Source organism: Zalophus californianus, chromosome 7 (genome assembly GCF_009762305.2).
Source record: "Zalophus californianus isolate mZalCal1 chromosome 7, mZalCal1.pri.v2, whole genome shotgun sequence".
Lineage (NCBI taxonomy): Eukaryota > Metazoa > Chordata > Mammalia > Carnivora > Otariidae > Zalophus > Zalophus californianus.
The window spans coordinates 98,297,501-98,325,143 of record NC_045601.1 but is presented as its reverse complement, the minus strand read 5'-3'; the positions used below and the strand labels follow the sequence as shown (position 1 = coordinate 98,325,143).

Below are 27,643 nucleotides of genomic sequence, written 5' to 3'. Positions count from 1 at the left end.
GAAGTCAGAGTCAAACCATAGATAATGCTAAGGGTTTGTATATCACCCAACATGTCATGGGAAGCCATCAGATGGATAGTGATGTGATTAAGCAAATGTTCATGAAACATCACTTGGATTTCCATCTGAGGATGGGACTTTCAGGGGAGGGAAAAGGGAACCAGGGAGAGAGGACTCCAAGAGAGGGGTTTCACTGAAACCTCAAGAAGAAAGAGTTTCCAGAAGGAGGGAGTGGTCTGTCTGGCCAAAGGCTGCTAGCCAGCCCTGTAAGATTAGCACAGAGAACTGGCCGCTGACTCTGGCAAGACGTAGGTCATTGGTGACCTCAGTTAAGAGCCATTGAGTAGAGGGTAGGTATGGGAAGCCTGACTGGAGTGGACTGAGAGAAAATGGGAGTGAAGATGTGGACAAAGCAACCACAGTCAACTCTTCAGAGATGAGTGGAGCCCAGTTTGGTGCTTAGACTAGAATTCAAGTTCATGACATTTGATTCGTAACTAAGAGTTCTCTTCTATGGAGCACTGATGGAAAGTAAACACTCCTCAAATTTAAAAAGATAGTTGCGTTACAGTATCACCTGATTCTGAGATTGCCAGTAACTTGATTCAAAACAGTAATAGTTAGCACTTGGACTAGAAGATCAGAGCTACTGAGAAAATTGCCCCCAGACTCTCTGTCTGCTTCTGGGAGGTACCAGGGCCAGAGAAGAAAAGACCAAGTTCTGAGGGTGAGTTTGGGGAAGATCTTCTAAGAGGAAGAGGCTGCCCTACCCTTGGACCTCTCACCAGAGCTCCAGGGCAGGCTTGGAGAGTGACATGGCTGGGCCCTGAAGCTGGTGGCAAGGGGGCAATCTTAATCATACTGGGTGAGAGCCTCCCATGTGGAGAGAAAAGAGGGTAAAGCTATGCCTTTTTGACCAGAATTGCCTGAGAGCGCTAGAAAGGGACATTGAGAAATGAGAATATTTTTGTTCAGATTGTGGGCTTAGGTGTACTTTGGAAAGTTTGAATTAATGAGTGGTGTGGTGGTTAAAAGAAAATCAGGTTTCAGACATAGGCAGAAATGATAAGGCAGTGTTTTTCGGGGGCAGCCCTGCAGTATAGACTGAGCCAGCTTCGTGGGTCTTCGCTCTTTGCAGTTGTCCAGGGCTACACACTTGTTTTAATGCATTGCTATCACTATCTTAAAATTCTTAATAATTTTTTAGCAGGGTCCCCTGTATTTTCATTTTGCGCTGAGCTCCACAAATTATTGCCTAGAGTGTAGGTTAGGGTTCATCTCTAAGGCAGGCATTTTTCTATCAAATATGGATAAATTCTTAAGAGATTAAAGAAGGCTATATCAGTATGTTGTTGGTTGTGAGCAAGAATAAGACTTCCCAGCATGGATGCATAGATAAGTTTAGCATTTCTAGGCATTACTGTTCTCTTAGGTCTTCTTAGGACAGATGTCCTTAATTTTACAAATAAAAGGAAAAATGTGTTAAAAATTATAGACATTTCTGAATATTATTCAGCCTTAATAAGAAAGGGAATTCTCACAAATGCTACAAAATGGATGAACCTTGAGGACCTTGTGCTAACTGAAATAAGCCAGTCACAAAAAAACAGGTACTGTGTGATTCCACTTATATGAAGTGTCTAGAGTAGTCAAATTCACAGAGACTGACAATGAAATTGTGCTTTCCAGAGGCTGGGGGGATGGGGAAATGGGAGTTGTTTAATGGGTATAGAGTTTCAGTTTTGCAAGATGAAAGAGTTCTGGAGATTTGTTGCCCAGCAATGTGAACATATTAAACACTACACTTAGAAATGGTTAAGATGGTAATTTTATGCTTGTGTATTTTACCACAGTTAATACACACACACACACACACACACACACACACACACACACACACACACACGCACATATATGAGAGCCAGAGAGAGCATGTGTACAAGCAGGGGGAGAGGGAGAGAGAATCTTTTTTTTTTTTTTATTCAAGAGAGAGGGGGAGAGAGTGCATGTGCTGGTGGGGGGACGAGCAGAGGGAGAGGGACAAGTAGACTCCTTGCTGAGTGAAGAGCCCAGTGTGGGGCTTTATGTGGGGCTGGACTCCGGGGCGATCCGAGGTCCTTGAGATCATGACTTGAGTTGAAGTCAGATGCTTAACGGACTGATCCACCCAGGCAGTCCAAGTGAGAGAGAATCTTCAGCAGACTCCACACTCAGCTTGGAGCCCCATGCAGGGCTCCATCTCACAATCCTGAGATCATGACAGGAGCCGAAATCAAGAGTTCTTGCTGAATTGACTGAGCCACCTAGGTGCCCCCAAATTTTTTTAATTAAAAAAATTTTATAGATAGTCCTGAAAACTCCCACAGAGAGGTGCTTGGGTTGAACATATCAGATGTTTTCTTCCATGGGGGAAGAGATAGGAAATATGAGATTTCTAGGTGGTTTTGATATCAAAACAGACAGATTTCAAAGGCTTCGTGCACTATTTCATCCTTTTGTCTCCAAAGAACTGTGTCATATGAACTACATTATGCTGTCTTGACTTTCCCTGTGTGTTTTTCTATTATCCTGATAATGTTTTATCCAATTCTCTAAAAAGAATTTTTTTAAGAGCCTATAGTGTGTGAGGCACTGCCCGAGGCAATGGGTATACAGTGGTGAACCTCACAGATTCATCTCATTCTCTGGTCATAAGGCTCCTGTGGAGTAGACAGTTCATCCCACAACTAACTTGTGATAAGTGTCATGAAAAGAAATTCAAGAGTCAAGGAGAGACTGTGACCAGATCTGAGGCTGGAGGTCTAGAAGGCTACCCTGACTATAGTAGATTCAAGATGGCTGCCAATTCTTTGCCCTTCTCCCCACGGAGAGACCCTTCCTCTGAATCTAGACTGGTCCTGTGACTTGTGTTAACCAATTGGATGCAGTGGAAGTGAGGCTGTGTATCCCCTGAGGCTGGGCCCTAAGAGGCCCTTAGTTCTTGCCTTTGTTGCTTGAAATGTTTTCCCCTGGAAGCCAGCCATCATATAAGAAGTCTGACTACCGTAAGACCGCCATGTTGTGAGGAAGTTCAAATTAGGCATGTGGACAGAGAGAGGCCACAAGAAGGAGCACCCAAGCACCAGCCCTGGAAGTGAAGTCTTCTTGGACCTTCTAGTCTAGCCCTGCCAGCCACCAGATGAAGGCAAGCTGAGTAGATGACCCCAGCTGACCCCGCATAAGCAGAAGGACCTAGCTGAACTGTGCCTGACACCCATCTCATAGAATCACCAGCAAATAAAATCATTGTTGTTTTGAGCCACTATGTTTTAGGTAGTTCGTTACACAGCTATTGCTAACCAAAACATCGGGGGAACAATCTTTGACTGAAACAAAGTGATGTTTGGACTTGAGCACCTAGCTTTAGCACAAGATTCCCAACAAGGCACCATGGCAGCGTGGCAGGGCCTGACAGCTCACCAGAAGGTAGGGTTGAGAGGCAACAGAAGGAGTAGTATTTACTAATTAACAGAGTCTTGCTCTCTCTAGGACTCACGGGTGCTGTGGCAGTGGGATGAATTTGTAGCGTCTGAAAGCGGAAAGATGTGAGAATTGCTCATAGGGAATAAATACACCTACCCAATGTGCCCTCTGATTATGTGTCACCAGCCTATCTATACACTTGTCAACTTTTCATCCCTTTTGGTACCTTTCCTGGCCTCTGGCATCCATCCCTTCAACCCGAATTTCCCGGTGCTGCTTTGTGCCTATTACCCCCAGAAGCCTGGCGGCACATCGTTGTACACAAATGGAGGAATTTTGGGGCACCAGGGTGGCTCAGATTGTTCAACATCTACCTTCGGCTCAGGTCATGATCCCAGGGTCTTGGGATCGAGCTCCGCATCAGGCTCCTGGCTCAGCAGGGAGCCTGCTTCGGCCTCTCCCCCTGCTCATGCTCTCTTTCTCTGTATCTCTCTGTCTCAAATGAATAAATAAAATCTTTAAAAAAAATGGAGGAATTTCTTGGCGATGTTTCTGCATCACCAGCCACAATACCTGCAGGGCCCCAGAAAGCAACACTCGCCCGCCAGGCCTTCTCTCGCTGTCTTCCTCAGGAAGGAGGCTTACAATAAGAGGAGAGGCCAGTGACAAGGATGTGCCCTTCCTGCACACTTTTGGTGTGCCAGTACGCCATGCTAAATATCACAACAACCTGTGAAGAGGGAACAATGATCCCTCCGACGCAGATGTGAGACCTGAGGCTCAGATGATGGGAGAGCGGGTCCGCATTTGCACTGCTGGTGGGACAGGGCTGGGAATGTGCCCTTTGAAGAGGGAGGGACCTCCCCACATGTGCTCCAAACCGTTCAGTACTCAAGGCCTGAGTTCTTTGGGCAACTTCTCTGTTGGTGGGACACTCATGTTCTTTCAGAGAAGGTCTCTGTTTACAGAGTGGGAGGAAGAAAAGTTAGTACTTGAAATTCTGCTTCCTTGACACAAATGGCCTTTTCTGGAATGATTTATCTATTTATTAATGGGATTCATCAATTTATAAATAGCACATGTTTTTTTTTTAACTTGGTTTTCTTTTTTTTTCTTTTAAAAATTTTTTTTAAATTATGTTATGTTAATCACCATACATTACATCATTAGTTTTTGATGTAGTGTTCCATGATTCATTGTTTGCATATAACACCCAGTGCTCCATTCAGTACATGCCCTCTTTAATACTCATCACCAGGCTAACCCATCCCCCACCCGCCTCCCCTCTAGAACCCTCAGTTTGTTTCTCAGAGTCCATAGTCTTTCATAGCACATGTTTTGTATGTGGCATTGAGCACAGAGGTCTTCATTGTGAGTCAGAAGATATAAGTTCTACTTCCCATATGAGCTGAAACTCTGTGACAAATTGTTTTACTATTCAGATTTTTCAGATCTCAGTTTCTTCTTTTTAGGTTTATTATTTATTTATTTTGAGGGGGTAGTGGAAGAGGGAGAGGATCTCAAGCAGACTCTGCACTGAGCACAGAGCCTGACGTGGGGCTCCATCTCACGACCCTGAGATCATGACCTGAGCCAAAATCAAGTTAGTCACTTAACTAACTCCCAGGCACCCTTCAGATCTCAGTTTCTGTCTCCTCCACTGGACTGAGAATAATTTGAGGGCAGGGAATGTTTTGGTCTTCTTCTTATCTCTAACATCTTGTACAGGGCCCTCAAGATGTTTGAGGGTAGAAAGAAATAGGAAGGGGCGCCTGGATGGCTCAGTCATTAACCATCTGCCTTCAGCTCAGGTCATGATCCCAGGGTCCTGGGATGGAGCCCCGCATCAGGCTCCCTGCTCTGTGGGAAGCCTGCTTCTTCCTCCCTCACTCCCCCTGCTTGTGTTCCCTCTCTCGCTGTGTCTCTCTCTGCCAGATAAATAAATAAAATGATAAAAAAAAAAAAGAAAAACAGGAAGAGGGAGAAGAAAGAAGGAAGGGATTTATCATGTAATACTGGTCATGGGATCAGCTATATGATAAAAAGAAATGTGCAGTATTTGTTGAAAGACAGGTGGACCTGGGTGGCAAGCTTTTTAGGAGGAGAGGGGAGATGTAGCAAGGGCCTCTTCTGCAGAAAGGGAACAGAAGATGGAGTTGACACGTACATACAGGCAAATGCCTTGGCAACCTTCCCTTTCCTGGTTCCTCCCAAAGCAACTGATACCACAAGATGACAAGCAGCACCAACAAGAGGACGGACGGCAGTCAGCGACAGCTCTGTTCGGACACTTTCCTTTCTAGTTATGTCTGTAGGTGGCAACAAGAATGCAGAGGTCCAAGGAGCCCTTAACACACATGCGGAATGGCAACTTGATTTTTTGGTGCCACCAAACTTCAGCTGATAAGTGTTGTTTGGTGACCTCAATTCTTCTGACCTTTGCAGAGCAAACTCCCACTTTAGGATCGTGCCAGGATTTAAACAGGGAGCCTCGGCTGCAGAGGGCAAAGGAGTCATGCTAATAAGCTCTCCAATTCTGCTTCTTGCAGACAGCTTCGGTTTGGAAGGAGAAGGCATTATTTTTGGAATTCCTTCTTGCATTCATCCTGTGCCTTGGAGGATGAACTCCCTAGTGTTTCCTCTCCAGTTGCTCCTGGGGAAGCAAGCGCGCTTTCAACCCAGAGACTGGATGCCCCCACCTTTTTTTTTAAATCATTTTCAATCTGCCCACTCCAACCCTCCAACTCTCCATCTTCTGCCACCACCCCTCCCCCCATTAAAATCACCACCATCTGGTCTCCAGAATAGTGGCTTGTGTGGGAGGTGCTAACATGGTGAGCAAAACTGTTCACAATATTTATTTATTTATTTATTTATTTATTTATTTATTTATTTGTCAGAGAGGGAACACAAGCAGGGGTAGTGGGAGAGGGAGAAGCAGGCTTCCTGCCGAGGAGGGAGCCCGATATGGGGCTCGATCCCAGGACCCTGGGATCATGACCTGAGCCAAACACAGACACTCAATGACTGAGCCACCCAGGCGCCCCCCCCCATCCCGTTCACAATGTTTAAAGTCCAGTTTAACTCTTCTGGTATCTAGAAAAAGTGACTTCATGGATCTTCAAACAGATGATAGCGTCACTTGACTTAGGGCATTAAAATACAGAGGTCGGGGTGAAGGGATAAGGGAAGCACACAGCTCTGCCTTTGTCGGAGTGGGGGATATTTAAAACTCCTACGGTCTTTCATGGAGTAGACAGATGCAGCCACTGTTTACTTACAAATCCACAAAATACTTTCCAAAATGTAACTTCACTCTGTGGTTTGTTTTTGCTGAATTATCCTTTACTAATTTTATTTATTTATAAAGATTTTATTTATTTCTTCGAGAGAGAGCGAGCGCATGAGAGAGCACAAGCTGGGAGAGGCAGAGGGAGAGTGAGAAGCAGACTCCCCCACTGAGCAAGAAGCCTGACATGGGGCTTGATCCGGGGACTTCCAGGATCATGACCTGAGCCGAAGGCAGAATGATGCTTAACCAGCTGAGCCACCCAGGCACCCCAATCCTTTACCAATTTAAAAAAAGAAGTCTCAGAGGGAAAACTACAGTTTTCAAAGTTAGATGCAAATCAAAATCTATGAGCATCTTTTAGATAAATTTTCTTAAGAGGAAAATAGATGCAAATAGCAATTTGGGGGAATATTTGTGCCTAAAACAAAAGAACATGCTCTATGTGAGTAGGGAGTAGTTCCTAATACTGACTTATCTGACTAAATGTATTATTTCTTTTTTAAAACATGGGACTGTGGTGACCAGAAAAAGAGCCTTTTTTGACTGTTACTTTTTTAAATATTTCTATATATATATATATATATTATTTATTTATTCAAGAGAGAGAGAATGAGAGATAGAGAGCACGAGAGGGAAGAGGGTCAGAGGGAGAAGCAGACTCCCTGCTGAGCAGGGAGCCTGATGTGGGACTCGATTCCGGGACTCCAGGATCATGACTTGAGCCGAAGGCAGTCGCTTAACCAACTGACCCACCCAGGCTCCCTATTTCTATATTTTTTAAAGTAGCCTCCACACCTACTATGATCTTGAGATCAAGAGTCACATGCTTTACTGTTTGAGCCAGCCAGATGCCCCAAAGATGTTTGACTTTTTTTTTTTTAAGTAGGCTCCACACCCAGGGTGGAGCCCAAAGTGGGGCTTGAACTCATGACCCTGAGATCAACACCTGAGCCAAGATAAAGAGTTGGATACTTAACTGACTGAGCCACCTAGGAGCCCCAATGTTTGACTTCAAATGCAAAAACTTGAAGTGAATTTGAACTTGCAATGAAAAATGGATGGACTTGGTGACCCTGCGAAAATCATGGGTGTGTGTTTCTCTGTGTGTGGGTGTAATGTGTTTAAAGTTGTATTGAGGGATGCCTGGGTGGCTTAGTCGGTTAAGCATCAGGCTTCAACTCAGGTCATGATCCTGGGGTCCTGGGATCAAGTCCTGCATCAGACTCCCTGCTCAGTGGGGAATCTGCTTCTCCCTCTCCCTCTGCCTGCCCCTCCCCCTGCTTGTGCTCTCTCTCTCTCTCACTCTCTCTAATAAATAAATAAAAATCTTTGAAAAAAAATAAAGTTGTATTGAGTCTGATATGGTGGCTCATGAGATATAATGATTAAAATTTTATTTTATTTTTATTATTTTTTTAAGATTTTATTCATTTATTTGACACAGAGAAACACAGCAAGAGAAGGAACACAAGCAGGGGGAGTGGGAGAGGGAGAAGCAGGCTCCCCGCTGAGCAGGGAGCCCGATGCGGGGCTCGATCCCAGGACCCTGGGATCATGACCTGAGCCGAAGGCAGATGCTTAACAACTGAGCCACCCAGGCGTCCCAATGATTAAGATTTTAAATAAACATAACTTGTCCTTTAATTCTCTAAAGTAGGTTTTAATTAATTAATTAATTTGTTCATAAGTTTGTTTATGTATTTATTTATTTAAGTAATCTCTACACCCAACGTGGGGCTTGAGCTCATGACCCCAAGATCAAGAGTCTCATGCTCCACCGACTGAGCCAGCCAGGCACCCCTAGAGCAGGTTTTAAATAAGCCTGAATCTGACAAGAAATCTTACTATTCATTCTTTACAAAGTTTCAAGTAGTCAAGTCATAAGAGGAATTTCTCAGTTAATGGCTCCTAGAAATAAAATCTGCGATCTCAAGAACACAGTGGTAAACTCTGAAATTCGAAGGACTCAGGCACAAGCACACATGGGCCAGGTGAGGGGGGACAAAGGGAGAGTTTTCTCTCCCCTGAATACATTGTCCCAGAAAGGTGCCGTGTGTACAGTTTTCAAGATCACATGTAGACACGATGGTTGTTAACATTTTAACGAAAAAAAGTTTGAGGAAGCCAGTGTGAAATTCTCAGATGAAACATCAGTGGTGGTGAGATCCTGGGACATAAAAAAAGATCATCAAAACTGGGCGTCTCTTTTATTTGCCCTGTCTCCCACCAAACATCTCTCTGCCTGCCTGTTAAAGAAGGAAATATTTGTGGAGAACACATTCATCCTAATGTGCTAAGTAAATGAAGAGGATGTTGCAATAGTGAATGACACAGTGTATTGGTTCTTTTGACCTCAAGTACCTGGTATTGTCCTTTACTGAGCTTAAAGTTTGTCCAAACAAGCTTAATCTCTCTCTCTCTCTCTCTCACACACACGCATGTGCACAAACATCAACCTCCCCACTTCTCCACTGAACCCAAACGAGTCTGTTCTGCTTCAGATAATTCCTTCAGTAACTCCCACTTCTCTCAGGATTTAGCAGCCACTCGGGAGCTGGTCCCTAGGGCCTCTGCATCCATCTACCTCTTCTCTCCCTCCCAACGCCTCTGCCACATTAACTCTGAGGTTCTTGAAAGCACCACACTCGCTCCTCACACATCCAAGCCTTTGTTTTACCATTTCTCTTTACCTCCATGTCTGCCCGATTCTGATAGGTCATTCCACATTTAGCTCACTAGCACTAGTTATCCTAGTGCTGAGTAGGAGTTATCCTCACTAGTGGTAGTCCTGAAAACCTTCCAGGACTATCTATTTGCTCAAATCAGGCTGGTACTCCCCCAGTGAGTTTTCATGCATCTGTCTGGGCCTCTACAACAGTATCACACCAAATGGAACCGTTTGTCTTCCTATTTACTGTTGCTTTTATAATAGCACAAAAGCTGTTCCGTGGCGAGTGTCCTTTGTATATCTGATGGGTGAATTGTTTAATCAGAGTTCACGTACTCACCTGTATGCCTAAGTGGGGAAGGACAACGAAATTTTATATAGTTTGCTTGACTAAGAATATTTTTCTGAGAGTGATTTGGCAACCCAAAAATTAGTGGGGGAAGTAAACAATAGTTTCTGAACAGGCTGCCTTTGATTATCTTCTGTGCATCATCTATTTAACCGATGAAGGCTTTAAATTACGTTTGTGGGGATAACAATACTAACTAAAAATAATGAAGACCACATTTATTATGGATATAGGCTAAACATCTTTTTTTGTTGTTTTTCCAAGTGCTATAATTGCAACTCCAAAATTTATCTTTCTCCTCCAGCCAGCCAACCCCCAACACACACACCCAGATGAAGACACACACACAGTCCCCTAGAGCCACCTCATCAGATTGCATCTTTAGTAGTGTTCTTTAAGAAAAATGTTGCCACATTTCCAGTCGGAATGGATCTCGTAAAGGAAAATAGAAAATGATGATAAGAAGACCCATTCAGTTGGCATATGTGGCTCCCCTTTGACCTCTTCAAACAAACCAAGAAATCAAGAGTGAAAATCGTATCAGGAAGCAAAACTTGAAATCTTCTCCCAAAGCCCTTTGCACCCAGTCATGTGGACCTGTGCTGAGTCAAAGTCATTCTGCAAGTCAGCTGGTGGACAGAAGAGTTATTTTAGAAAGATCATCTCAGGAAGCTTATTTATATTCTCTTTGAAGTAATGAGTCCAGTGAACTCTTGAACTGGAGATTTGCAGTCCTTAATTTTTGCTGTCACTTGGAAAAGAATTACTCTTGATAATTTTTAATGTAATTTATTAGAGAGCAACAAAAGTGGCTGACATTATTATTAGCTGGAATTTTGGCCTGTTTGGTAAACACCAGATAAAATGTTTTGAGGGTGGAGTTTGAAAGTCTAATTAGACAGCATTCAAAATAAATATCTCAATTTCAAGCATAGTTTGTATTTTTCAATGGACATGAAAGACTGTTAGAATATTCTGCCTCGCAATTCTGTATTCCAGAGAGATGAGGTTAGAGATCTGGCCTGGAATTTGGCATAGATTCTTTTTCCATAAGGTATAATGAGACTTAAGACTGAGTTTTAGTTCCAGTTTTGCTTCTGTGACCATGGCCAAATCACTTCAGTGTGAACTTGGATTTCCACAGCTACTGAATTAAGGAGTTGGACTTTCAGTCTCCTTACATCTCTGATGATCTGTGTTGGATTATTCCATATCCAGATAAAGGAGGCCACATGTTTTTGGCTCTACCAACTACCATTTACACAAATAACCCTCCCTTGTCTCAATGAAGGGGGAGGTTATACACATGCCCTGCTGCCTTCCACCCTGGGAAATGCACATGGATTCCAATCAGCGGGCCCCAGCTGACCGATATGTCTACAACCTGTTCCCGCTCCACTGGGTGGGGGGCTTTTGGAGGCAGTTCGGTCGTGTTCTCTGACCCAAACTGGCAAAGCAAGAGAGCAGTCTGATGTGCCAGCAGTTACATGACCCATCCTCGGGAGGGAGAATGGGGTGAGCGAGCCATGGTTCTGGGGAAAGCCTCATTCAGGTTATTTGCTCTGCGTGAGGGCCCAATCCCTTCAACTGGCCTCAGTATGCTTGCTTTGCCTCTTTCTTTTCCCACACCTTCTCTGGATCTTGATTTCCCTTCTCATTAGTGCAGCTGGATTCTTGTTGGCTTATAGAGAAGATAATGTACCTAAGCCATTCACCACTACCCTAACTCTTCCTTGGTGCCAGAACCCTGATTGGGATCAAGGGTGCCCCGAGCCCATGTAGCTAAGGGCAGGGCTCCAAAGACTGAGCTCCAGAGGAAAACCCGGACTGGTGTAAGCAAGGCAATGTGCTCCCATTTGCCTGTTATCCTCACTAGTGATTGGTTTGGGTATGGGCAAGTCTTATAGTTCTGGACAATGTTGGGGAGATCAGTTGAGAGACTTTGGGGAAAACTCACATTGTGATGTCTGCATGCAATGCCTTGAATGTCATGGCCATCTTCTGAAAATGAGAAAGATAAGATGACAGGCTGAATGAATTTGGTTGAGTAGAGAAATGGGAAGAATTGTCTGGGTCCTTGGTGATTTGGTGAGTTGCTTAATCAACCCTGGAACCCAACCACCTCTTGAATTCTTGCTATATGAGATAACTTTTTTCTCACTGCTTGAGTCAGAAGCCACAAACATTTTAATACAGTTCATGCCAGCACACTGGCAAGGCAACGAGGAAACCCCTGGGCTTTAGAAGTATTTGGACCCAATTTCAAGTCTCAGTTCCTCCACTTATAGGTTGTTGCTGAGGACCAAATTACTTTAAAACTTAGTGACTGGGATGCCTGCATGGCTCAATCGGTTGGACATCTGCTTTTGGCTCGGGTCGTGATTTCAGGGTCCTGGGATTGAGTCCTACATCGGGCTCCTCGCTCAGCAGGGAGTCTGCTTCTCCCTCTGCCTGCCACTCCCCCTGCTTGTGCGTGTGCTCTCTTTCTCGCCGACAAATAAAATCTTTAAAAAAATAATAAAAATAAAAAATAAAATTTAGTGACTTAAAAAAACACTAAGCATGTATCATCTCTCAGATTCTGTGTGTTGCTACTCTGGGGATGGCTTAGATTTTTCTTCTCTCATGAGATTATAAACAGGTATTGGCTGGGGCTACAGTCATCTGATGGCTTAACTGGGGCTGGTGGGTCTGCTTTTCAGGGGGCTTACCCAGGTGGCTGCTGGGAGGCCTCTGTTCCTCCCTACCTGGGCTTCCCCATAGGGTGGCTTGAGCATCCTCTGTTTTCAATAAAGGTCTTACTAGGTCTATAAAGTCCTTATTAAAGGACTGGGTGGTGCAGTCGGTTAAGTGTCTGACTTGATTTCAGCTCAGGTCTTGATTTCAGGGTCGTAAGTTTGGACCCTGCATTGGGCTCCATGCCCAGCATGGAGCCTGCTTAAAAATAACTAAATGAATAAATGAGTGAGTGAATGAGTAAATAAATAAATAAATAAATAAATAGATGTCTTATTGTTATTTTGATGTGGCAAGGCCAACAGATCAGGAATGACTGCCAATGAAAAGATAGTTGGTTATACTCCCAGATCACAAGAGGAGGGCACATCCACATCCCTAGGAAAGCACTGGGAAAGGTCTGGAAGCAGAGGCAGTAGGGAGAAGATGAGGCAAGAGCCACAATAAGGAGTTTCCATGTGAAGGAATGGGTAAAATAGGCTAAGTAGGCTTACGATGGGCTAGTTTGAATTATTTCAGCAGGCTCTGGGGCATAATGGCTGCTCCCTCATTGTCTAGTACCTGGCTATGGGGTGATTAGGGCAAGTGGACAGTGGCCCAGAGTGTGGAAGCTTGATAAAGGAGGGGATGTGGGCCCTGGACTGGTTGGCCTGCATTTGGAAAGTGTGCTTACAGACAAGGTGTTTGTTACCTCTAGGAATTGGCTAGCCCTTGGAGGGCAGTCCCTCCAGGCCATTAAGGCCCTAGATGTCAAAGCATGAAAATACAAAAATAAAAGACATGATTAATACATCCTCACAGTATGGTGGCTGGCTTTGCCCTGAGTAAGCAGTCCAAGAGAGCAAGGCAGAAGCTGCAATGCTCTTTGTGATCTAGACTCAGAAGTCACAAACCATCACCTCTGCCAGACTTGCACTATAATCAGGACTAGTCTTGATTAAACATGGGAGGAAACTACACCAGCATGTAAACACCAAAGAGGTGAAGATCATTGGAGCTCATCTTAATGGCTGGTTACCACACATTTGAGAAATTACTTAACTTCCATGTCTCAGTTTCTTCATCTGAAAAAGTTGGTAATAATATTATGGTAGTCAGACCTCTCAGTCACAAGCAACGGAAAATGATTCTGGCTTACTGAGACAAAAGGGGAATTTACTGGATATATTTAGGGCAACTCACACAATAGGAGGAGGCCTGGGAGCAGGAAATGACATACAAGGTCAATGGTTTGCTGGAGAAACCTCTCCTTGACACTGGATATTTCTGCCAGAGCTGAATTCCCAGCACCATGGCTGTTGCTGTGGGTCACTATCAACTGCTTCTGCGTCCTAAAGGTTCCACTGCACCAGCAGACTGGGGACAGGAGGGTCTGGCCCCTTCTGCTTCCGAGAACTCAACAAAGGTCCGTTGCAAATCCAGGCCTCTTGGGATGCTCGTGAAGACTGAACAATATATGAGTCTTTGGAAAATTGAGAGTCATCAGTAATTCGTTGTTTAATAGACCTCAGGGTGGCATTGGCATCAAGTGGGTGCAGAGACCTCAGGTGGTGAGGGATCTTGTCTTAGCCTCTGAAGCATCCTCATAATGTGTCCAGACACAGTGATCACTTTTTTTTTTTTAAAGATTTTATTTATTTATTCATGAGAGACAGAGGGAGAGAGAGAGAGAGAGAGAGAAGCAGAGGGAGAAGCAGGCTCCCAAAGAGCAGGAAGCTTGATGCGGGACTCGATCCCAGGACCCTTGGATCATGACCTGAGCCGAAGGCAGATGCTTAAGCATCTGAGCCACCCAGGCACCCACAGTGATCACTTCTAATCACACCCTTACCCAGCCCCCGCTCCTATACACATGTACACATTCTGTGTGTTTCCAGCTTTACTGAGATATAATTGTGTACATTTAAGGTGTACAAAGTGATGATTTGATACATGTGTATACTGCAAAATTATTAGCCATGGTAGGGTTAGTTAGCACCTCCATTTCCTCACATAATTATCCTTTCTTTTTTTTTTTTTGTAGTGAGCACATGTACACATTTTTAATTTGCTGAGTTTTTTACAACTCCTATCTCCACTCTGATTTGGTTGTCCTGTGGCAGAGTTGGAGGCAAGGGAACAGTATGTGACTAATTAGGAAAAGCGAAAGCCTCCTGCGAAAATTTCAACCCTGGCCTCTTGGTACCCTGATATGAACCACCATTAATCACACTAACTGGTGGCGGCTCCTATGAGTGTCTTTATTACCTTACTTTTCTCTCCGTTTGAATTGTCAAGGCATGGCCAGACACCTCTTCCCTGAGAGCCTCTGCTTTGTTAGCTGTTGGCATGGGTCTTACTATTCAGACTCAATTATTTCATTCAAAGGTTTCACCCAGGTTGGGTTTGAACTCACTGAGGTTGATGCATTTAACTTGTCAGTGGTTCTCAGATTTTACTGTACGTGAGGATCACCAGGAATGCTTGCTAAAACACAGATGGCTGGGCCTCAGCCCCAGATCCTCTGTTTTAGTAAGGCTGGGGTGGGGCCTGAGGATGAGCATTTCTAGTAAGATCAGGTGGTGCTGATGCTGTTGGTCCGAGACTACACTTCGAAAACCACTGACTTGGGTGACATGGGGCTGGTGCTGGACTGCTTCATAAACGTATACTCTTCCTAATAATTGCCTTTCATAAAGAAAGCCAAGACAATACTCATAGAGCCAGATTCCATGGTACTCAGAAATAAATACTGAAACACGATTTCAGTCAGAAAGATATTTAGATGCACGGAATAGTGTTGGCTACTTGACCAGAGAGCAGTTAATTATTTTTCTCACATTCTCAGGAAGACCAGAAGCTGTCCAGGGCTAGTGAGATGACATCACATGATCAGAGGCTCAGGCTCTTCCTTTCTTCTCTGCCACCCTTGGTAAATGGCTATAGACCTCATGGTCAAGAGATGGTTGCTGCACCTCAGGTATTGCCTCTGTCACTGTAGGCAGGAAAAAGAGGGAAGATAACAAGGAAATGCAGGGGTAGCTTTCTGGGTGGCTCAGTGGATTGAGCAACCAGCTCTTGGTTTTGGTTTAGGTCATGGGATCAAGCCCTGCGTCTGGTTTCGTGCTTAGCAGGTGGTCTCCTTGTCCCTCTCCCTCTGCTCCTTCCTTGCGCTCTCTCTCTTTCTCAAATAAATAGGAAATACATGTGGGAGGTTTCCTGAAAGTCCCTTTATAGACTTATGTTCCATCCTCATTGGCCAGAACTATGTCCCATGGCCACACTCAGCCTCAAAGGAGCCTAAGAAATCAAATAGTTTTAGTTCAACACTTGTTTACCCAAATAAAATGAGCTTCTGTTAAGGAGGAAGAAGGGGAGAATGGGTGGAAACCAGTAGGCTCTGTTTCAGCATTCACCTGCTTGATTCTCAAAGGATCCCACACAGTGTACTCAGGCCAAGTCCATATATGGTCTAAAGCAACCACACAACAGGTGAAGGGCCAAAGGACATGGAGAGATTATCTCTACTGGCATTTCTTGTTTCATGCCCATGCATATTATATGAAAAGGGCAAGCTCTAGGTTAGAACTTGATTCTTTCTGGGCGCCTGGGTGGTTCAGTTAGTTAAGTGACTGCCTTTGGCTCGGATCGTGGTCTCATGGTCCCGGGGTCCTGGGATCAAGCCCCACAGTGGGCTTCCCTTGCTCTGCAGGGAGCCTGCTTCTCCCTCTCCCTCTGCCTGACACTCTCCCTGCTTGTGCTCACTCTCTGTCAAATAAATAAATAAAATCTTAAAAGAAAAAAAAAGAACTTGATTCTTTCTAACAGGACTTTTGAGGAGTCTTCTATGTTTAGGTACGCGTAATGACTTTCCAAGATGGGGATAAACATGCTGCATTTTCCAAGCTTATTTGACCACAGAAGCTTTTTAAACATTTCCCTGGAGTATCTGCCTGAATTAAGTTCCACCAGACTTTTGCCAGGAAACTTTGATCTATTCAGCATCAACTATCAGATCCCCCCAAAATGGAAAAAGCAAATAGGCTCTTCTTGAATCAGTGGGATAGTCCTCTCTTTTTTTAAGAGGAAGGAAATGAATATAGGAACAGCTGGCTCAGTGGTTAAGCGTCTGCCTTCCCCTCAGGTCATGGCTGGGATCGACGCCCCCGCATCGGGCTCCCTGCTCAGCGGGAAGCCTGTTTCTCCCTCTCCCATTCCCCCTGCTTGTGTTCCCTCTCTCACTGTGTCTCTTTCTGTCAAATAAATAAATAAAATCTTAAAAAAAAAAAAAAGAAAAGGAACAGCTGGTGAGTCAGGACATGGGGTGTGGTGCCTGTCTGCTGGCTGGTAACTCCATGAACTTGACAAGCCCCTTGCCCTCTCAGAGGTGTCCTGTTCTTATTTGCAAAGTAAGATCTGTAGGAGATCAGGCTGCATCCCAACAAACTAAAATGTTTGCTACTTCACAGCTCCTAGAAACATCTGGAAGGGATGTCTGAATTACCTTTGTTAATAGGAGACATGGGAAGTATGGAGAATAATTTAAGATAAGAAAAATTCTTTTAGAAATCAAGAATAGGTTTTTTTTTTAAGATTTTATTTTTAAGCAATCTCTACACCCAACATGGGGCTTGAACTTACAACCCCTACATTAAGAGTTGCATGCTCTATTGATGGAGCCAGCCAGGTGTCCCTAGAAGCCAAGAATAGTTTTATGAGGAGCGGGGCCATCTGGGTGGCTCTGTCAGTTAAGCATCTGCCTTCGGCTCAGGTCATGATCCTGGGGTCCTGGGATGGAGCCCGCATCGGGAATCCCTGCTCAGCCAGGAGCCTGTTTCTCCCTCTCCCCTGCCTTCGACTCCCCCTGCTTGTGTCTCTCTCTGTCAAATAAATAAATAAAATCTTAAAGAGAATAGTTTTATGGGGGAAAAATACCTTAATGAATATGAGGGATGGAGAATGTGGGATTGCATTAATTTCCTATGATTCCTCTAACCAGTTACCATAAACTTGGTGGCTTCAAAGGAACAACAAATTTTTATCAGTTTTGGGAGGTCAGAGGTCTGATATGGGTCTCATTGGGCTCAACCAAGGTGTCAGCAAGATTGTATTCCTCCCTGAATGTCCTAGGAAAGAATCCACCTCCATGTATATTCTGGTTTCTGAAGGCTGCGCACATTCGTCGGCTCATGGCTCCCGCCCTCCATCTTGAAAACCAGTAACACTGCACTGACCGTTCTCCCTTGTCACATCTTCCTCTCTGACCACAGCTGGGAAAGTTTCTCCCCTTTTAAGGAACCCTGTGATTAGGTTGAACTCACCCAGATAGTTCAGGGTTAACTCCCCTCTGAATTTAACATCTGTAGAGTCCCCTTTGCCATGTAAGGTGACGTATTTACAAGTTCTGGGGATTAGGGTGCCCTTTGGGGGCCAGGGGAACATTATTCTGCCTTCTACATGGATGAAATGTTTTGTTTAATGAAGTGTAGGTATTTTTTAAAAAAAGAAGTGTAGGTTTTTTTTTTTTAAGATTTTATTCATTTATTTGACAGAGAGAGACACAGTGAGAGAGGGAACACAAGCAGGGGGGAATGGGAGAGGTGCTGAGCAGGGAGCCCGAAGTGGGCTCGATCCCAGGACCCTGGGATCATGACCTGAGCCAAAGGCAGACGCCCAAGGACTGAGCCACCCAGGCGCCCCAGAAGTGTAGGTGTTGAGAAGACTCACTCTCCTTCCTTTCTGAGTCTCCCTGAAGCTCTGTCTGTATCTACACTTCTCTATATCTTTAATAAACTGTTCTTACTTCCCAAAAATAAAAAATAAAAAAATAAAGAAGTGTAGGTGTTGAGAAACTAAAGCATGTTCCTGGAAAATTGAAATTAGGCTTCATAATTTATGGGGTAAAAAGGAGTAGACAGGATTGATACAGAAAAAAAAAAAAAAATCCAAGGAAGCTGATAAGTTACAACGTGAACAAAAATAAACTGTGTTAGATACACATTAATCCTTTGTGAAAAAGCCAGAGCAAAGACTGGAGGCTTAGCATGGGATTGCTTGTCGCTGTTATATAGCATACCTTCACAAAACAGAACTAAAAACCTAAAACTCACACCATTTAAAAAGCAAAACTTCATTAGCATTAACGAAGTTGGTCCTGCATGGCTTTGCTTGACTTTCAGGGGTGGAAGATGGTGGAATGGTCATCACAGAGCCCCACATAGTGTTTGAAAGAATTGATAGGAAATGGTGAGGGGAAGACAGCCTTGTCTTTGTTTAGTGGCTGCAAGAAACATGGCATTTACAGTCAAGGTGAGAGTGGGCTTGGGGCCAAGGGTGGCTAAAGCATCATGCAAGGGTCAGTAAGATGGTAAGAACGAAATTCAAGTAAAAGTATCCAAGTGAAGAGTGTACACCATGGCTTTCTCAGCCTCGGCACAATTGGCATTTTGGACCAGATCATTCTTTGATGTGGGGGACTATCCTGTGCATTGTAGGAAGGTTAGCAGCATCTCCAGATTCTACCCATCTGATGCCAGGAGAGCCCCTGCCTCAGGTTGCAACAGCCAAAAGTGTCCCTTAAGGAGGCAAAATTGCCCCACCTGAGAACTACTGGTATAGACTGAGAACAGGTAAGGGGAAGCAGTGAGCCAGTGGGTGGAACCTGAGAGCCTGGTGAGATTTTTCAGGACATGAACCAAGGGAACATTCTCCAGAGCCTTTTGCCAGACCTTGGGGGACTGGCAGGGAGCCACCAGGAACAACCAGTTTGTTTGCACATTGGTCTCTAACTTGGCCGTGGCAGCCTCCAGGTCAGAAAAGCTCAAGCATAATTTGTTTAGGTATTGCACTCTGGCTATTGTCTATTTGTTATGCAAGCACAGACTTTAAAAAGGTAATTCACGGGGCGCCTGGGTGGCTCAGTGGTTAAGTGTCTGCCTTCGGCCCAGGTCATGATCCCAGGGTCCTGGGATCGGGCCCCGCATCGGGCTCCCTGCTCCACGGGAAGCCTGCTTCTCCCTCTCCCGCTCCCCCTGCTTGTGTTCCCTCTCTCGCTGTGTCTCTCTCTGTCAAATAAATAAATAAAATCTTTAAAAAAGAAAAGGTAATTCACCTGGGCAGGTGATATACTTGTTTGTAATATAAACAGCCTGGGATCTCTTATCTTCTTTTACTTGTGGATTAATTGCCAGTCCTCTAGGACCTCTGATTTGTAGAAGAGGGAGAACAGAAGGACTGTGGACTCTGGATGCAAGCTGGGCCATCTCAAACCTATACAAAGGATCTTCTGCAATTTAGAAGAGGTGTACCCCTGGTGGATGAATTAAAAAAAAGGGGGTGTCCCTCTGGGTGGGTTAGGAGCAGGGCTAGGAGAGCAGGTGCACCTAATCTGCAGCCTTGCCCCCCCTCAGCATGGCACCCTGCACAGTGAGCACCTTCCGAGCCCCTGGGCTGCAAGGTCAAGCTCTGTGTCGCATGCTGCGTTTTACGTATCACAGGAGACCCACGTTAGCCTTGGAATCAGACAGGACATTGGGATCCCCTAGCTATGACAGGTCCTGAACTTTCTTACCATCAGAATTAGAATTTTCCTACAACTCATTGTCAGAAACAGAGGCAGTAGATTATGAAGCAGTGAGTGAAAGGTGGTTTAGGAATGTTCTAAGGGAGAAAAAAGCAGAATGGATAGCTAGAAGTTGTACCTGTTTGCCTTTTTGTGTCTGGACTACTCATTTATAAATTTAGGTCCTAAGTGGTGAAGTGGATGCAGAGACAAATAAGGGAGATGTGCTTTTTGAGTGAGGGCAGACCTCTGACAGCACTCCAAACTATTAAACACTGGTGGTCCAAGGCCTCTAGTTTAGGAGATGCCATCCCGCAAAGCAAACCGTGATCTACTACCTGCATTCTGGTGAACTTCCTTCAAGGACCTGGGAAGACCAGCAGCGTTAACCCTCTTCCTGGATGGGCTAGCTGTCATTCTGCCGAGGGACAGAGAGATTCTTTTTTTTTTTTTTTTTTTTTGAGAGAGGGCAGGTAGGGTGGGGTGGGGCAGAGGGAGAGGGAGGGAGGATCTTAAGCAGACTCCCCGTTGAGCCAGACACAGGGCTCCATCTCAGGACCCTGAGATCAGGACCTGAGCCAAAACCAAGAGTTGGATGTTCAACCGACTGCGCCACCTAGGTGCCCCAGGACAGAGAGATTCTGAATCAGGAAAACCTTCATTAAATGCAGATGTTCCCCTGTTATAGATGAAGACCCTGAAACACAGAGTCAGGCCAGCTGTTACCATTTGCAGGGCCTGGGGCTGGAGTACCCATGGAGGCTCAAAGAGCCCAGGTCTGATATTTAAATAAAATTTGTTCCATCCTTGCCCCTGGGCAAATATATCTTCATAGCAACAAAATTGGGGGGGAAAAGTGAAATCTATGGGTTTTATATGACTGAAAGTTCGCAAAAATTTTAAAAATGACAATTTTGTGATTATTGCACACTTGTGGGCATTCTGTTATGACACGTTCAAATGAGCATTAAAGGGGCGCCTGGGTGGCTCAGTTGGTTAAGCATCTGCCTTCGGCTCAGGTCATGATCCCAGGGTCCTGGGATCGAGCCCCGCATTGGACTCCCTGCTCAGTGGGGAGTCTGCCTCTCCCTCGCCCTCTGCCATTCTGGCCTCCACGCCCCGCTTGTGCTCTCTGGCTCTCTCTGTCAAATAAATAAATTAAATTGATGAGCATTAAAGGCATACACAATTCATGTATGATTACATGTTTATCCATAAAATTAATATTTTTTGCTTTAATCTCAACAAAATCATTATATTCTTATAATCAATATTTTCACATAATTTGTGTGCTGTTGACAGTAAAACCCAACTAGATTTACTTTCTTGTATCTTAGGTTTTTTAAAAATTTCAATTCGGGTAACTTTTGCTCTGCAGAGGCAGTGGCAATTGAAATTGTCAATAAAATTCTTTTTTTATTTTAAAGATTTATTTATTTGAGAGAGAGCAAGTGTGGTGGGGAGGGGCAGAGGAAGAGGGAGAGAGAATCTTAAGCAGGCTCCACGTGGAGCACGTTGCCAATGCAGAGCTTGATCTTCCTGAGACTACCACCTGAGCCAAAATCAAGAGTCGGTCGCTAACCAGCTGAGCCACCCAGGTGCCCCTGAAATTGTCAATAAAACTCTTAATCTTAAATATCAAGCATTGTAATGGGGTCACCCGATGATATAGTGCCATTATCACAGACACGAATATTTAAATTTCATCCTGTAAATTAATTTGTCATGATTTGAAAAATCTTTAGAACAATATCTTTTAAAAAAATCTAGGTTTCTATAATATTGTAAAGGGTTGATGTCGTGTTTCATGCACATTATGTGTGCACCTACATGCACACACATTTGAGGGTAACATGAGCCGTTTGTGAATATTGTGCTAATTCACGAGAAACTGTAGAACCATATACCGGAATGAGAAGAACAAGAATCCGTGGGCGACAAAGGTCTGGAGAGCTAAGTTATCTTTCCTCCCCCTACCCTCCCAGGAGCTTCTGCTGCCCGGATCCTCCACCCTCTCCAAGGCAGTGTCTGTATCTGATGTCAGCAGTAAAACCCCCTACAGACATCTGCAGCTTTGGGTGTGCTTACCTTTAGTTTGGAGAACACAGGGCAAGCGATAGAGGTTTGCAGGGAGCGGAATGGTGTTAGCCGACTGCCGACCTTCAGGGTTACAGGTGGGATGAGCCAGTGCTCAGAGCCACGTGACAGAGAGCCTTTTAAAGGGCCAGGCCCTGGACCCCCCCAACCCCCCCACAGCATGGGTCTGTGGCCAGCACGGTGTTACTTGCTAAGTCACCATATAGATATTACTGTAGTGGGTTGAATGATGGCCCCCAACAGATATGCTCATATCCTCATCCCTAGAACCTGTGAACGTGGCCTTATTTGGAAAAAGGTTCTCAACAGATGTGTTAAATTAGGGATCTCAAGATAAATCATTCTGGATGATCCAGGTGGGCCCTCCGTACCATGACAAGTGTCCTTGGAGGGGACAAATAGAGGAGAGTCAGAAGGAGAAGAGAAGGTCATGTGAACATGGAGGCGGAGAGGGGAGTACTGTGGCCACAAGCCAAGGAGAGCTGACAGCCACCAGAAGGTGGGGGAGGCAGGGAAGGTTTCTCCCCTAGAGCTTTCAGAGGGAGCACTGCCCTGCCGAAAACTTGATTTCAGACTTCTGGCCCCTAGAGCTCTGAGAGGATCCATTTCTTTTGTTTTCAGCCACCAAATTTATGGTGATTAGTTATGGCAGCCTTAGGAATTTAGGCTAATTACAACAATTACTGATAATGTTGAACATTTATTAGGACTGATTACATGCCAGGCCCTTTACTAAACCCCTTTCACAAGCATTATCTCATTTAGACCTCACAACGGTCTCAAAAGATAGGTGCTATTATCATCCCCATCTTATAGATGAGCAAACTGACGTTCAAAGGGGTCAAAGTAGCTTGCCCAAGGCCACATGGCTGGTAAGTTGGGATTTGAACCCAGGTCTCTCTGATTCCAAAGACCTCTTTTAAGCACACAGAGAAACCTCCCTGCTGTGTCATGGACCCAGCTGTAAAGGGGACACACCCCACACTTGGTGGTTTTGTGTGTGCAATGTGGTCTTTGTCCCCCTTCTTATTTTTTTTCCCCCTTCTTATAAAGGGGCCTGATTAGGGTGCCTTGGTGCCTCAGTCAGTTAAGCGTTTCCCTTCAGCTCAGGTCATGATCCCAGGGTCCTGGGATCTAGTCCTGCATCAGACTCCTTGCTCAGCGGAGAGCCTCCTTCTCCCTCTCCCTCTGCCTGCCGCTCCCCCTGCTTGTGTTCTCTCTCGCTCACTCTGACAAATAAATAAATAAAATCTTAAAAAAGGGGGGGCCTGATTCTTTGAGCACCCTCTCCTCAACTCTGGGCTCTTTACCACCGCCTCAGAAATGAGATATAAATTACAATGGGCCACTCTTCTAACTCAGTGGACCATGGGAACACTGTTTCTGTGTCATAAAGAAACATTTTAGGCATACACAATCACTCATAGTTCTTTGCATCTATTTAGCCTCTGGGTCATTCGGGTTTATTTGTAGATGTTGCCAAGATGAATCAAAAATCTGGGGAAACTCTTTGTCCTTGGAGAAGGACAGTAGTAGGGATGGATTCTTGTTACTTTCTTTTTGCTGATTTTGAATTTGTGTTAAGACTATCTCACTGTCCCAGGAAAAACAGAAAAGTTTGTGTTCTTGAGATTTAAAATATATTCTCTGAGCTCACGTAAGCTAGCTATCAGAACTTTAACACTGGACTCTGGTGACGGTGTGATTTTGGAAACAAGCATTTCTTTCCTTCTCTACTTTTGTCCTGTCTTTTGGGGATTAGAAGGGACTGTTCTCCACCTGCTGACAAACCCAAATACTGTGTGTGTGTGTGTGTGTGTGTGTGTGTGTGTGGTGATGGTGGTGGTGGTGGTTGGGGGAAGAAGGTCCGGTTGAGGTGGTTACTTTTATTTTGTTACCCTTTATTTCTTTTCTTTCAAACAAAATCTATCCCATTTTACAGGTGGAAACATTGAGTCTCGGTGACTCGAAAGGATTTTCTCCAAGATAATTCAACCAGATAGACTTAATTACAAATGCTCTGCTTGTCCTCTCAAGAAGCCCTTCCATTTAGTGAACACCAGAGCTGTTATACAATGAGTTCAGAGGCTAATTTTTAAAGCAAGTCATGTGTCTCTCCCGTTGCTCTGACCCAAATATGAGACAGAGATTCAAAGTTGTGCACAAAGAAAACCAAAATCAGTAAGGAGGCCCTACATGAGCACTTTGGTTGATTCAGGGAATGTGCCCCTCATCTTTCAGCCACTGCAGTGCTTCCTCACTTGGGAATCACTCGCTGTTCCACTTAGGACCCTGCCCTCCCCCCGTCCCCCGAGACTGTGCAGAGGGGGACCTGAGTCCAGAGCCAGGCCCGGGGACGACTTGGGGTCATTGTTCTCTCCAAACAGCAAGAGATGCTCATCTAACCTCGCTCCCAGAGATGGCTTTGCACTGGTCTAAGCAACACTAGCTAAGAGGTTAGAAACCCTTGTTCTCTTGAGGGGCTGGCGGGGGAAGGACCGGAGAGCCGGGCAGCGGACAGGCCGGCGCTCGGAGGCGCTAGTGCGGACGGAAGGTGCTGGCCTCGTCCAACGGAAGGTCACTCCCGATCTCACTTTTCTGAGTCCCTGCCTTCTGTCCAGGTGTCCTGTACACAATCTCCCCCTGGAGCTTCCCTCCTTTCTCCTTTCTCTAAACCAAAACCCGCTCCCAGGGAAGGATCTGATCAATTCTTTTGCATCAGGAGAATGGACAACCTCTTATCTTCCCAGGAGCATATGCATTTTGAGGACCTAATGCAAAACTAATGAGTCTCTGTGCAATTTCTGAGGTCAGGGAAGACAGGTAAGAGCGGCGCGGCCGGCTCTGGGGGGCAGGCAATGGTGCAGGTGTGCAGGAAGGTCGGGGTGCGAGCAGGAGAGGCATTTCCAGAGACGAAGTCTTTCGTCCTACCCTAAGACAGGGCTCCGGGGGCAGGGGGAGGCGGCCATGGGAGCTAAGGAGGCAAAGAGCAGAAAACCTTGAGCTCAAAACTCTGTGCTGGAAGTTATCTGCTTTTTCCTACAGAAAATAGAGGTAAAGCCTACTCATTTATTTATACTTTCATTCATTCATTCAGATGAAATGGTCTTTGCTATCAGAGAAGCAGTAGAGAGAGCCATGAACGAGATACAGAAGACCTCTCTCTACCTGGGACAGTGGAACTTTCTCTCCAGCTAGCAGGGTGAGGCTAATAACATATAATTTCACGGGGTTCGAAGTGCTTTGAAAAGACAAAACAGGGTAAGGAAATAAGAGAGCGGCAAGGAGGGTGCGTGGGGCGGGGGTGTTTAGATGAGGAGGCAGGTCAGGCTGTCTAGGTCGCGTTTCCAGATTTCGCAAATAAAAATACAGGACACCCAGGGCGCCTGGGTGGCTCAATTGGTTGAGCGACTGCCTTCGGCTCAGGTCATGCATGATCCCAGAGTCCCAGGATCGAGTCCCACATCGGACTCCCTGATCGGCAGGGAGCCTGCTTCTCCCTCTGACCCTTCCCCCCTCATGTTTTCTCTCTCTTTCCCACTCCCTCTCAAATAAATAAAATAAAATCTTAAAAGAAAATACAGGACACCCAATTGCATTTGAGTTTGAGAGAAGCAATGACAACTTTTTCAGCCTAAGTGTATCCCATGCAATATTTGGGACATACAAGTACTAAAAAAATTATGCATCATTTATCTGGAGTTCACATTTAACTGGGTGTCCTGCATTTTGTCTTGTAACGCTAGCCCACGAGACCCCCGTGAATAAGGTGAAGGAGAGTTCCAGGAGAGAAAACAGGAAGGGCAAAGATTTCCAGGCAGAAATGGGCTGGCTTTGTTCAGGGAGCCCCATGTGGTTGGAATAGGGGGGACCCCAGAGAGGTGGGCAGGGGCCAGATCATGTGGAGCCACAGGCACATGTGAAAAGTTTGTATTTTATTCTCACCTGTGGGATTTTTAAAAAGATTTATTTATTTACTTGAGAGAGAGAGAGAGAGCACACACGTGCACGTGTGGGAGAGGGAGCGGGGAAGCAGACTCCCCACTGAGCACCCGACCTGGGGCTCCATCCCAGGACCCTGAGCCGAAACCAAGAGTTGGATGCTTAACCAACCGAGCCACCCAGGAGCCCCTCATCTGTGGAATTTCAAGGAAAGCCCTCAGCACTGCAATTACTCGTTTCCATGAATGTTTCAGTTGGGTATTGTGTTTCCCAAAGCAGACACCACTGGCATTGCTTTTAAGACCAGACTAGGAGAGTAGGAGAGTAGGTGAACAGGAGAGTAGGTGCTTCTGCCCTGGGGGAAAGTGAGCAATGTTTCCCCTAAATTTGCTTGACCTCATCCTTCTTCCTCATTCACTACTGCCTTCAGTTTTCCTAGCACTGGACAAAGTCTTTCAACCTACCATAAGGAATGAGCTGACACTACCGAGGGAAGAGATTCAGGGACTCAAATTCTGACTAGTCTGTAAATGACTACCAGAAAGTGTTTGGAAAGTGACGAATGGCATGTAGCAGGAGTCAGGGGAAGATGGCAAAAATATGAAAGGGGGGAATTTGAGGGTGCTCACGTCAAGCACCGGCAGTGTGACTAGCTTGCCTACCTATGACCCTGAGTGCAGGCCAAGGAGTATTGGAACCAAACTGTCACCCTTCTCTGTATCTAGATGGCCAAGAATCTCTCGTGGAAGAGATATTCAGAGCCAGGCTGGCGGCAAACCAATACTGCCAGATGGCAGAGCAGTCAAAATATTGTGCTGTGAAGCCCACACTGTGTTTGGGTAAAGGCTGAACTTACATTCCTGCAGCAGACCTCGGTGGGCTCCGGTCTGAGAATGTTTCCTGCCGCCTCTGCCATTTTCCTCAGTGACTCACTGAGTGACTCATGGCTCATCTCCAGCAGTTCGTTCCTTGCAGAGATTTCTCTCTCCCAACCAGCCTCTTCTCAGGCCTTCTAGTAAAAGAGGCCCTATGCTGAAGAAGGAGGCTTGATTGTATTTCTGTGAGAACAGAATAGCCCTACCTAACTTTCCATGGAATGTGGGGTTTGCAGACCCAAAAATAATCTTGTGAGGTAAACAGAAAAGCAGCCCCAGGTCCAAGTGACAGAGTGTGGACTACTGTCTTGTATCTTCTCTCACGCATGAGGGGCTGTCAGCTCATTGGAAAATGATTTAATGACGTGCAAGATCTCATAGCTGCTTGCTGCCCTCTAAAACAAAAATGTTAGGGGTGCCTGGCTCAGTTGGAAGAGTGTGTGGCTCTTGATCTTGAGGTCATGAGTTCGAGCCCCACGTTGGGCATCGAGATTACTTAAATAAATAAAACGTTAAAATAAACAGGTTCTTTTTCTAGAAAACCATGGTTTAGAAAACAAGACAGTATCTTCAAGAGGGAAGGGGGTTTCTCCCATTGTTGCAAAGGCATTTCTTTCAGACAGGTTGAATCACTTGCTGGTGAACTGGTCGATTCTTCCCCAAAAATGTAATGACTCCCCCA

General features: G+C 45.2%; 1 long non-coding RNA gene across 1 annotated transcript in view; it reads left to right on the top strand.

The window, feature by feature from the left end:
* The first annotated feature begins 613 nt into the window (after window positions 1-613).
* Window positions 614-27,643, top strand: part of LOC113927772 — a 32,614-nt gene continuing 5,584 nt past the window's right edge. The window contains exons 1-2 of the long non-coding RNA XR_003521731.1: window positions 614-727; window positions 25,242-25,346. This is a non-coding gene — a long non-coding RNA (uncharacterized LOC113927772). The remainder of the gene's footprint in view (window positions 728-25,241; window positions 25,347-27,643) is intronic.